Source organism: Equus przewalskii, chromosome 5 (assembly GCF_037783145.1).
Source record: "Equus przewalskii isolate Varuska chromosome 5, EquPr2, whole genome shotgun sequence".
In the NCBI taxonomy this organism is placed as follows: domain Eukaryota; kingdom Metazoa; phylum Chordata; class Mammalia; order Perissodactyla; family Equidae; genus Equus; species Equus przewalskii.
In genome coordinates this window covers 25,160,743-25,172,465 of record NC_091835.1, presented here as the reverse complement: position 1 = coordinate 25,172,465, position 11,723 = coordinate 25,160,743, and the positions used below count along the sequence as shown (strand labels likewise).

At 51.7% G+C, this 11,723-nt stretch overlaps 1 protein-coding gene across 6 annotated transcripts in view; it reads left to right on the top strand.

The window, feature by feature from the left end:
- The first annotated feature begins 4,546 nt into the window (after positions 1-4,546).
- The window catches only part of HDAC4 (histone deacetylase 4), a 326,578-nt gene continuing 319,401 nt past the window's right edge, over positions 4,547-11,723 (top strand). For 5 of the 6 annotated variants that reach the window (XM_070618799.1, XM_070618795.1, XM_070618800.1 and 2 more), the window contains exon 1: positions 4,555-4,686. The gene's annotated coding sequence lies outside the window, so the exon portion shown is untranslated. Of the gene's footprint in view, positions 4,687-11,723 lie in introns of all 6 variants that reach the window. The other variant, XM_070618796.1, reaches the window with a different exon arrangement.

Below are 11,723 nucleotides of genomic sequence, written 5' to 3'. Positions count from 1 at the left end.
GGCTGTACTTTCCTTTATTTTCCATCGCTCTTGGTCAGTCCACCTTGTTTTCATTATGCAGCCTAGATAATATGTTTTGTTTTCTCTCACATCACTCTTCTTTTTGACTGTTCTCAAATGTTTATTCTTCCAGATGAACTATTCAACCATTTTGTCAATTAACTCCTATGAAGTTCCACTGGGATTTAGTGTTACCTTTAGGTATTTAAAACGTTTTTTTGTTAATGTGATGGGGAATTTTCCATCTTGTTTTTCTAATGCATATAAAGTGCTTAGCATAATGCCTGCCACATAGCGAATGCTCAATAATACGAGCATTTATATTATCAAGTGTTGTTAGTATATCTGAGAGTTATTGGTTTTTTTGGAGTATTTACTTTATAATTGGCCATCTTGGTGAACACCTAATTCCAGATTTTTTTTTTTTAGTTTGAGTCTTTGGGGCTGTCTTTATTTCTGATGGAAGGATTTGTTTCCTTCCCTTAACACTGGGATTCATTTTCTTTCTGAAGCAAAATGCTTTGAGTTTGGGACTCTCTGGAAAAGGCCTTTGTATGAGCCCCACATGGATGTTACCTCGTGTTTTGGCTGTTGCTGACCTTTCCCCTCACGCTCAGCTCCAGTGTTAGAGACCTTCCTTCCATCACGTAGATCTCTCTTGTACTCACTCTTCATACAGGCTGTGGATGGGTCTCCTTCAGCTCAGGGATCTCAAGACAGCCGCCCAGGCTTCCAAGTCTCTCTTCTCCAGCAAAGGCAGGTAGGGATGTCCTACACACTGGGCCAACAGTTACCAGGTGCCTCACTCTCCGGAGGGCTCTCAGGACTGCAGGCGAGGAGGCCTGACTGGCACACAGCAATGGGACCACTCATCCCTCTGGATGGAATTCTACCGTTTAATGAATGACACTTAGGAATCCCAGAACTCTTCCATGTGACTTTTTCTTCAGGCATAGAGCTCTCATTTTGTACTTGTAAAATTAATTTTACTAGGCTTATATGCAGCATTTCCCCTGCATTTCTCTTGATTATTGTATACTTTTAATAATCTGTGAAATGAATTTGTACTTTAAATTTTTTTTTTAAAGATTTTATTTTTTTCCTTTTTCTCCCTAAAGCCTACCTGGTACATACTTGCATATATTTTTAGTTGTGGGTGGGTCCTTCTACTTGTGGCATGTGGGATGCCACCTCAGCATGGCCTGCCAAGGGGTGCCATGTCCGCACCCGGGATCCGAACCGGTGAAACCCTGGGCCACCGAAGCGGACCGCGCAAACCCAACCATTCGGCCATGGGGCCGGCCCCTGTACTTTAATTTTTATCATCTAAATATGACTCAGCCGCTGATCCTATCTCACCTTATATGAAAATTGATGAACGTACTGCTTCCATCATCAGCCAGATCACTAGTGGTAATTTTCTTTAGCTATGTCTTTTGTTTTAAAATTCTGCAATTCACCATTCATTTGCTTTAAAGTTAAGCTGTCTCGGGGCAGGCATTTCTACCTACAATGCCCAAGGCTTTCTTTTTGGTTAGTGCCATCGAGTCGATTTCGACTCCTAGTGGACAGTGACCCCGTGGAAAGCAGAGCGGAACCCTGCCCTGTCTTTCTGAGCCATCCTCTCACCTGCCAGCACTGTATCAGACAATGCTCCACTGCTATTCATAGGGTTTTCACAGCCAATTTTTTCGCAAGTGGGTGGCCAGGTCCTTCTTCCTAGTCTGTGTTAGTCTGGAGGTTCCGCTGAAACCTGTCCACCATGGGTGACCCTGCTGGTATTTGAAATACAGGTGGCACAGCTTTCGGCACCACAGCAACATGCAGCTGCCACAGTATGACAACCCACAGATGGTTGGTGTGGTTCCCTGAGCGGGAAATGAGCCAGGCAGAGGCAGGGAAAGTCAAATCTTAACCACTAGACCACCACAAGGTTTTCTAATCATTACTTATTATTTTAAGATAGTAAACATACTGCAAAATTGTGCATTTTCATTTTGAAAGGTTTACTTTTACCCACATAGCTACATTTTTTCCTCCAAAAGTCAATGATCAAGAACGAGATGAAAACTAGTCTTTGTTCATTTCTAAAAGGAAAGGCCCTCAAAGTAAGCAATCACACATGTCTGCCAACATCCCATGGGCTGACTTTGTCACACAGACTCCTGCAGGCTTCAGCTCTTTGCCTCTGGGGTTATTCTAAGATCGATAATTAAACTGAGCTGCTTTCTGATTTTCTTTTAAGTTCTGGAAAGTTAAAAAAAAATTCAAAAATTCCTCATTACAAAACAAATAAAAGAACATAAAACCACAAAGGACTGATTTTCATTAAAACAGATATGCTTCTTTTCTCCCCTGAAAAAACATCTGGGGCATAAAACTTGGAAAAGCTCAAGTTTAAGTTAATGAGTGATGAAGGTTTGTCAGTGTCTTTTTTTCTTGATGTGACAATGAGTACTAAGGGTGTCGGTGAGGGACGGGTGTCTCCCTCCCTACCTCCAGCAGGTAATTTGAGATAACCTAGTCACCTCTGGCAATTTCTCCATCAATTTTTCTTCTTTCATGACCAAGTTCTCAATATACCCAATATTCCTTTTTCCACCTGACATGTTTGTACATCTTCCTGTGTGGTTCAGTGTGACGCTGTCTCCTAGTTCATGCAACCAGAGCCCAAGAAATAAGGACATTTCTGTACTTGAGGTAAAACTCCCTTGGATGCGGTTCTCAAATGACCTACCTCGATTCTGCTTTCTAGGAAAGACGCGGCTTTAGTTAAGCGCCAACATATTTAACAGAATTTGCTTATTAAGATCCCAAGCTTTCTGAGCAGCGCTCATCATTTTCGTGAGTTGTGAAACACGCTCAGAGGTCTCAAGGTATCCTGCAAGGTATAAGGTTTCATGGAAGCAAGTTATCTGGACACCCCTTTCAATTAGAAATATAGACGTCATACAGCACTTTCATTGAAGGAAGTGTTTTATCAACACAACAGTGATAAGATGCTGCAATCTGAATACCATTGTTTCAGTCTCTCACTCTATCAAGATTCAGTCCTGCAAGAACTGCCAAAAGGTGTACCCTCCTGTGGGTCTGAACACGCACGACGGCCTCAGCCACAGGACCCAGGCGGGACTCACGAGGCGGGCGCCTCCCAGGTACGGGCACACTCAGCCTCGCTTGGTGAACACATGGGATTCTGACAAACACTAGGGGCACCGAGGCTGAAAAGCTGTCACTCCCGTCGGAACGAAATGGCCGGGGGGGGTGGTGGCCCGAGACCCCACCGCGGCCTCTGGGTGAACGGCGTACGGTGCCTTACTGAGGTCCCCGAAGGGCCACGTGCGGGACACGACGTGGTCATTTAACACGGCTCAGACCGCCCCACTGGCAGCCTGAAAATACTGGGCACTCGGGCCAAAGAAGCCAGCCAGGACGCGGGAGCAGCGCGACACGGCTGGCACCACCGGGTGAGTCCGCTGTCTCCTGCAACCGACCCTCGACTTGCGGCCGCGGCGTCCAAGGGGCCGTCACCTCGCACGGTCAAGGCCCTTTCCCGCCGGCGCAGGCGCGGTGGGTCCGCCCCACGCCCCTCGCCCCGGAGGCCGCGTTCCCGCCGCGGGGCAGGGCGGGGCTCGCCGCGCCTGCGCGCTCATCCTCCGCACCGCCCCTGCGTCCCCGGGCGCACGCAACACCACGTGACCGCTGCCAGTACCCAAGATGGAGGCCGCGGCCAGGCCCGACCGGCTCCGCGCCTCATTCTGCTCCCCAGCGTGCGCCCGTCAGGCCCGCAGACCCGCAGGCACGCGATCCTGACCGCCGGGCTGGCGTGGGCCAGCTCTTCGGGGCTGCCGAGTGGGGCTCGCCAGGGCCAGAGCCCGTGTTTACAGTCACCACCGGTCCCGGCTGCCTATGCTTTCTCAACCGCGAAGCGCCCAGCGGCTGGCGCCTGGAGCATCCTTTAGTAGCCCCGCCCTCTGGGTTGACAGCTCCGACAGCCAATGGGGTCCAGGACGTGTGCGGGAAGGCGGGCGGGGGTGGAGCATCCCTGCCGTTCGTAGGGCATCCGGCATGGCGGTTGGCCGCGGCGGGACGAGGGGCGGGAGCCGATGGGGCGGTACCTGGGGCCCGAGCGGGCCAATGGGAGGACGGCCGGGCGCCAGGGGAGGGCGGGCGGAGGGCGGGGCCGAGCCGTAATTGACGAGCTCTTCATTAGAAACCGGGCGGGCGGGAGGGGCCCGTGAGGGGTGGTGATGCAAGGCCGCCTTAGCCAATGGCTGCAGCGCCGCCGGCGAGGGGGCGGGGCCGGAGCGGCTGACGGGCGTCGCGGCTAGCCTATCAGCGCCCGGCTCGGTGCTAGCGGGGGGAGCAGCATCATGGTTCAACGTGGGTCAATTTTTTGTGAATGAGGAGGGGAGGTTGTGGGGCCGCCGCCGCGGAGCACCGTCCCCGCCGCCGCCCGCGCCCGAGCCCGCGCGCCCGCCCGCCGCCCGCCCGCCCGCGCCGCCGCCTCAGCCGCCTGGGCCCGGCGCGCCGCGGCCGCGTCTCCGCTGTCGCCGCCGCCCGAGCGCCCGCCGCTCGCCCGCCCGCCCGCCGCCGGGGTGGTGGTGGTGGCGGCGCAGGCTGAGGAGATGCGGCTCGGAGCGACCGCGCGGGGCTAGAGCGCCCGCCGCCGCCGCCGCCGCCGCGGTAAGCGCAGCCCCGGCCCGGCCGCGGGCCATTGTCCGCCCCCCGCCGCCCGCCCAGGCCGCCGCTCCACGCCCCCCGCCCGCCGCCGCCCGGCCCGGCAGGTGGACGCCCGGCTCCGCGCCCCCGGCCCGGCCCGGCCCGTGCGCCCAGGCCGCGCGCGCCAGCCCGGTGCTCTCCGGAGCGCGAGCCGAGCCCGCCGGACCTCCCCTGCAGCCCCGACGGAGCGAGGGCCGCCGCGGGGCGGGGGGCGGGCGGCCGGCGCTCCCCGGGGGCGCACGCCGCCCCGCGCCCTCGGCAGGTGGGCCGGGGGCCCCGGAGCCCGCCGCGCCGTTTATGTAACTTTGTCACGGCTGTGAGTTTGCAGAAAAACGTCCCTCCCGGGCCCGGGGCGTGGGGCGCGCCGTCCCCCGGCGGGGGTGCCCCCGGCCCGTCGCGGGAGGGGCGGGGTCTGCCCGCGACCCCGAGGGGTTGCCCGCAGGATGTCCACGGGCCGAGCCGCGGCCCCCCGTCCTGCCCGGAGGATGGGAGCCGCGTTTCCCGGCATCGCAAACACACAGCACGGGATTATAAGCAAATTATCTCGTATTTACATTGAACGTTGAATTATTTGACACTGTTGTAGCAGGAGACCGCGCGTATCGGTTGGCAAGGCCGGGGGTGGAACCCAGTGTACTCATTTAATGCACATCAAAAATTTGTAATAACTCGCAGTCGCTGATATGAGTGTTTTCTTTATTGCATGTTGTAAATTGACCTGCTGTGACACAATTTTCAAATAAAGCGTGGCAGAAATTAAACTTAAGTTATTTTAAAACTAATGACTTTCTTAACTAAATCCTAATTGCATTACTGTAGAGACCTGCCTAATTGCTTGCTGAGAGCGGCTCTGCCTGCCCTCGTCGGGGGGTGGGGGACAGGGCCTGTTACTTTCCTCGCTTTACTCCGGCTTTTCTGTTTATTCCCACAAACCACCTAAGCATGGCAGGCCTGGGAGTAAACGCGTAAACAGCCCTCGCCCAGCGCCAGCCCGGCAGGCTTGAGGGAATACTTACTGGTGGGTTTGCTCCTTGGCCTGGTTTCACTTTTTCTTTTGTAATATGATCGCGGTTGCCTGGAGTTTTAATTGCTTCTGATAATTCGGTGCATTATTTTAGGGACTGTCCTAGGAAAGCTGGTGTGGTGGTTTCAGAATCGAGCCAGGAAACGTGGTGGTGGTGGTGGTGACTGGGGAGGAGGGAGAGAGATGGAATTAAGAAAACTCAGCTGCTTGTACACAAATATACACTACAGCAATTACAAAGCAACAAAAGTTATTGCAGAATTTTGCAGTAACTATGGCAACACAATTACTCTATTATAATTGGAAATGCAAAATGCCACCCTGTTAGAAGTTTCATCAGAATGGAGTTTTGGATATCCAAAAGATGTGAGATTTAATTTTTTTTTCAGGTAGCTCCTGAGAATTCTACAATCTGTGTTCTATTATCTATTTTTAATTCCGATCAAGCTTTCCGAGATATTCCACTCCCTTGGATCTGTGGCATCTTTCCCCAGAACTCACATTTGTGTGGGAGGGAAGTATTTTCCTGCCTTAAAAACACACACCCTGACACATTGTAAGACTTCTCTAGCTTTCTGTGTTCTGGGCTTTTATTTTAGAGATCAGATACTATCCTAAAGAGAGCAGTAATCAATCAGGAAAGAAGCAGGATTTATGAGGCAGGCAGATGGGACACTGTTGGCAGCGTGAGTGCTCCTGGGGGAGCCTTGGGGCTGGGGTGGTAGGGGGGTGGATGACTGGTCTACTCGAGGTCTGGAAGGCCTAGGGACCAAGGACAGATGTGGCCTAAGCAGCCCTGAGCCAAGAGAGAATGTTCTGTGGTCAGCAGCTTCGCAGCCATGCAGAATAAACATCTCCAAATGCCATGTTCCCAGAGGCCTTGGGGGCTGTTACTGTAGCAAGATGGACAGAACAACATGGCACCGTGGCTGTGTGCAGCTGGAGCGGCTGATCTTGACCTTCAGTAGTCAAGAAACCTGCTTTATAAGGATGCCCCTCTTGATGTTTACCAGGAGGACTCTAGTTCTGGAAGTTTCCACACATCGTGGGGTTGCTGCAGTTTAATTTCGTTATAACTCTTTCCTTTTAACTACTGCATATTTATGCCCAGTAATCGACTTCCATTTTCCAACTTCATTGTGAGGTTTCAATGCAGCATGAATGGCTTTGAATTCTCATCCTTTGATGTTGGGGGTGGCACCAGAGGAAAGGGACTTTGTGCCGTCTTAACTGCCAGAGCAGAAGAAACATGTCATTGCTCCTGTAGAATTCGTCCATACTGTTCTCTATTGAAAACGGCTGTGCTTTCATTGCTCAGAAGCTGCCACGAGTAATAGATTAATACCTGATGTAGGGAGCGAGGGAGAGGCAGGGAATGAGAGCCCACTGCTGCTGCTGGGAGGCCGAGGGGCGACAGCCTGTGGCTGGGCTTTGGGTCCCTGGACCGGAATCCTTGACTGTGCAGCTGGGGATACAGCCGGCCCAGCCTCCCTGGAAGCTTCGGATTTTACCCTCGCGCTGCAGCCAGCGAAGCTGGGCCTGAGCCCCTGCTGCTCTAGCCAGCGGGCGAGTCGCTCCCCATTGCTTGCAGCTGCCCTCGTGGGTCCTGGGCGGGCGGCAGGGATCCAGTTTGGAGGGGCTTTGCTTCGCTCTCAGATGGTCAGCATATGCTGGAGTATGCAGCGGGCCTGGAGCTCTTGGCCTTGACCTTAGAGGAGGGTACAGCATCTTCTCGTCCAAGTCAGACGGGGGCCTCTGTGTGTAAAGCAAGGCTGCCTTTTAACAGACCTCAGCAACGTATGTTTACAGAGCGTTTCTTAGGGGAAACCCACTGAACTAAGATCAGTGTGTTCTCTTCATAAGGTCGCTTTTCCTCTCTTGGGCTTATGTGAGTGAGGAGGGGGTGGGTGGGGCCTGTTTAGGGTACAAGGTGGGCTGCGCATCTGCAGCTGCTGGTGGCCTCTCTGCTGCCTTTTCTGACACGCCTCCTACTCACTTCCTGCAAGGAGAGTCCAAGGCGCAGGTTGCCTCCACTGTGACCCATCACGTAACCGTGGGGACACATCAGCATCTGCATCAGCCGACGCAGAAACCAGAATGTCTTTCCCAGCAGACGTCATAACACTAGCAATTGTAACAGACCAGTAGCTGACATTTAATGAGCATCTTCTTGGGCCACATGCTGTTGTGCGTACTTGACGTATATGTCTCAGTTATCTCTCCCCGCAGCCTTAGGAGGTGGCTCCTACTGTACCCATTTTGTGGAGGAGGAAGCTGAGATAGAAGTGAAGTGGAGCAGCTGATATCCCTTGCTGGATCAAGTCCCGGATTGATTCCCTCTTCCCATGCCTCTGCTTCCTGGCCAGTGATGCTCTTAAAGTTGAAATTCATAATCATCGAAGTGTTTGGGAGAGCACAGCCTCTTTGGGAAGAGGACAATTTGGAACACCTTTTGGGTGTAGTGTTGTGTTGGCTGTTGTTGGAGCTGTCATAGCTGACTCTGGGTTTCGGTAGGGCCTAGGAAGTAATTCTGGCTTTCTCGTGCTGTCTTCTGTTATGTGTGTGGCATTGTAGAGCTGGAAGGGATCTTAATTATATTGGCTGGTGGGTGTTGCATCCCATCCTTGGCTCTCCCCTTGAGGCTGCTGGGGGCGGGCGAGGGTGGTGGAGGGCGCCTGGTGCTGCACATCCATTTCAACCAGGGCAGTTTGCCGTTCCCTTTTTTGTCTGTAGGATTGCCTTGAAGGTTTTATTGGAAGAAAGCATTCCAAGGACCAGAAAGTTTGAAAAATCATTTATTTAATCTATTCTTATTATAACAACCGAGCCAGAAACCTTAAAGAGAAACTATTCACAGATTTAACAGTATAAGAATTGAAGTCTCTTTGGCAAAGGATTCCATAAGCGAGGTTAAGAAACAATGAGAAAAAAAATATGCAATGTATTATGCCTATATGAGCTTAATAGGCAATATGTAAAGAGCTTTTACAAACCAATAAGAAAAAGGATGAGCATCCCTATTGTGAGATGAGCACAGCACATGAATACTCAAATCACAGCGGCTAATGATAGAAAAGACTTAGCTTTACTAATAAAGAAATTCAGCTGAAAGGAGATTACATTTATGCCCATCGTGTTAGCAAAGGTTGAGTTTGATAACACCCATTGATGGTGATAATAATACTTCCTATCTCATATAGTTTTTTGTGAAATTTAAGTAAGTTAATATATGGAAAGTGCCTAGAACAGGGCCTGGCACATAGTAAGCCCAATGTAATTGTTGGCTATTATTATTGTCAATACTTAATTACTCTGCAGAAAAGTTTTGTGTGTCAAATTTTTGAATGGTCATTCCCCTTGTCCCAGCAATTCTTCTCATTGGAAGTTATTCTTAGGAAGGAATGTGATACCAGCATGGAAATCCAGATATGTATAGGATGTTATTGCTATCTTGTTTATAAAGGTGATACTTACTGAATACATGTTGATGTTTCCATCGTGTGGAATATCTATGCACAGGCTCATAGAGAGGCAGAAGTGTGCAGGGTGCTAAGTGAGGAAAGCAGGTGCCAAGCTCACCCAGAGGATCCCTTCTGCTTTTTAAGTACTTCAGTCTCTAAAGTGGTAATGGTGGCCCAATAGGGTCTCAGGGAAGTGGGGGGTGAGAGGCTTTCCTTGTCTTTTTATTTTTTATTTATTTTTTTGAGGAAGATTGGCCCTGAGCTAACATCTGTGCCAATCTTCCTCTGTTTTCTATGGGACACCGCCACAGCATGGCTTGATGAGCGGTGCTACCTCTGCGCACGGGATCCGAACCTGTGAACCCCAGGCCACCGAAGAACAGTGCGTGAACTTAGCCGCTACACCTGCCACCAGGCTGGCCCTCATTGTCTTTTTATATCTGTTGATATTGTATAAATTTCTGCTGTAAGCATGTATTACGTTTTAATAGTAATACTTTTTTAAAAAAAAAAGCCTGGTATTTCCATTGGGGAAAATGCTCTTCGACTTTATTATTTATAAAGCAGAAAAAAACCAAGTTCTTAGGAAGTTGATAAATATGCTTAGCATTAGAAAAATCTAGGGGATTTGTTTCTCTGACTCCCTCGTAAACCCTCTGAGGGGGTGTTGGCCTCCTGGGTCTGGGCGGGCTTTGCACAATCCGTGCTGCAAATGGTACCTAAGGGGTCTTGGCCAAAGCAGGTCTGTACCCATCCTTTCCTTGCTCAAAACCCTGTCATCGCTTCCCATTGTTCTTGGGATCCTGGAAGGCTGCCTGCCCCTAGCCTCTGTTTCACCAGCCTCATCTGATGCACCTGTCCTGTCTGCTGGGCTCCAGCCCCCACCTGCTTTGCTTCCTTGCTGTCTGTAAGCTGCCTTTGGCCCCAGGGCCTTTGACACGCCGTTCCCATTTCTCGGAACTACCTCTTTTCATCTCCATCTTCTGTGAGTGCTCAATCCATACTCATCCTTTGATTCCCTGTTAAACCTGGCCTAACATCCTTTTTCCTCTGTCCTAATAGGATCACTTGTGTAATTTATAGCTCCTTGTGACATAAGTGGCTTAGTGTCACCTCTCAACAGCTGGGGACTCCATGGGGTTGAGGGGCCTTGAGGGCCTCATGCCTGCTTCGTGCCCCGTGCTTGGCAGTGTGGGTGCTCCCTGAATGAATGAATGAGTGGCTGGATGAATGGCACGGCGTAGGCCCCAGGCGGAGAGCCTGGATGAGGGCTGGTCCTTGGCCTCCTGGCCCCTCTGGGTTTCTGCCTGTGCTCTGGAATTGCCTGTTTCCTCCCTGCTGCAAGCTGGGAACGTCTTGGTCCTGATTTTGGAGATTACGTGCTTTTAAGTAGATGCCATAAATACAAGTCAAGTGGGTTCTGTGATGCAGAGAGGAATGAGAGGAAGAAGGGCCTGAAACACACAGCTGTCAAGTGGCAAATGGGGCCATTGTGCGCGGCCAAGGCGCGTGCGCATGCTTGTCCTGCGCCGGGGCTCGGGTTCCAGGTGGCCAGCCGCTGCTTTCATTAAAGGCGTTTTCCTGTGTTTATTTCAAATTGGAATTAATGACATTATTTCATCATTTCTTGTTCAAACTCAAAACTTTAATCTGATACCTCACTGTGGTTGCGTGTATGAGCCTTTTGGAGTCTGCTCTGTTAAAAATGTGAGTGTTCGGCTGTGTGTGTTCACTGTTGTTTATGAAGTCTTCCGTCTGGGTGAGTCAAGTGCTTTTGTTGGATTGATGTTTGAGCCTGAAACAATAAATCGGTTCTTACGGCCTGAGAGCCTGAGCCGGCCCTCCAAGTGGGAGTGTTGTTCAGACCGTGATGGAATTGCGTGTTCCCTCGGGAGCTGCTGGCATCTGGGTGATGTGCTATTTGCTGGAGTGGGTCTTTTTCAGACTTGGGAGGAGAAGTTTTTGTGACCAGTGCCCCCCTCCCCTGCCTTTCTTTGGTGGGGGTGGTTGGGAGCGTGTTTCCTCAAAGTTTCTGATTGATCAGTTATTATTTTGCAAATGCAAAGCCTGCACCCACCCCAGGGAGGAAGTTTTCCGTGGGAGGGGGCTGAGAAGATGGAGTCGGACCAGTGCTCCTTGCAATGGAGGACTTGATGGCAGGTGCAGAGGCAGCTCCTGTGGCCCCAGTCTTGATCAGGAAGACCCGGCCACTGCCCTCAATGAGCTTGGATGTTGGTGGGGACAGGGAGGAAGAAGATAAACAGACACAGGTGTACCAGACCATGGGGGGCTGAGGGTTCGGCGGAGACAGCGGCCGGGGAGGAGGTGGGCCCTGGTGAGGGGGAAGACAGGAGGGGTGCTGGGAATGGGTGTGGTTCCTTTTAGCCAGAGCCAGAGTTGTGGGGCTGCAGCTCTGGGTGGAAGAGCCATCCGGGTCAGCTGGTGGCCAGGCTCTGAGGGCTCTAAGGCTGGAGTGTGTGAGGAAGGATGAGCAGATCAGAGGGGCGGGCTGGCTG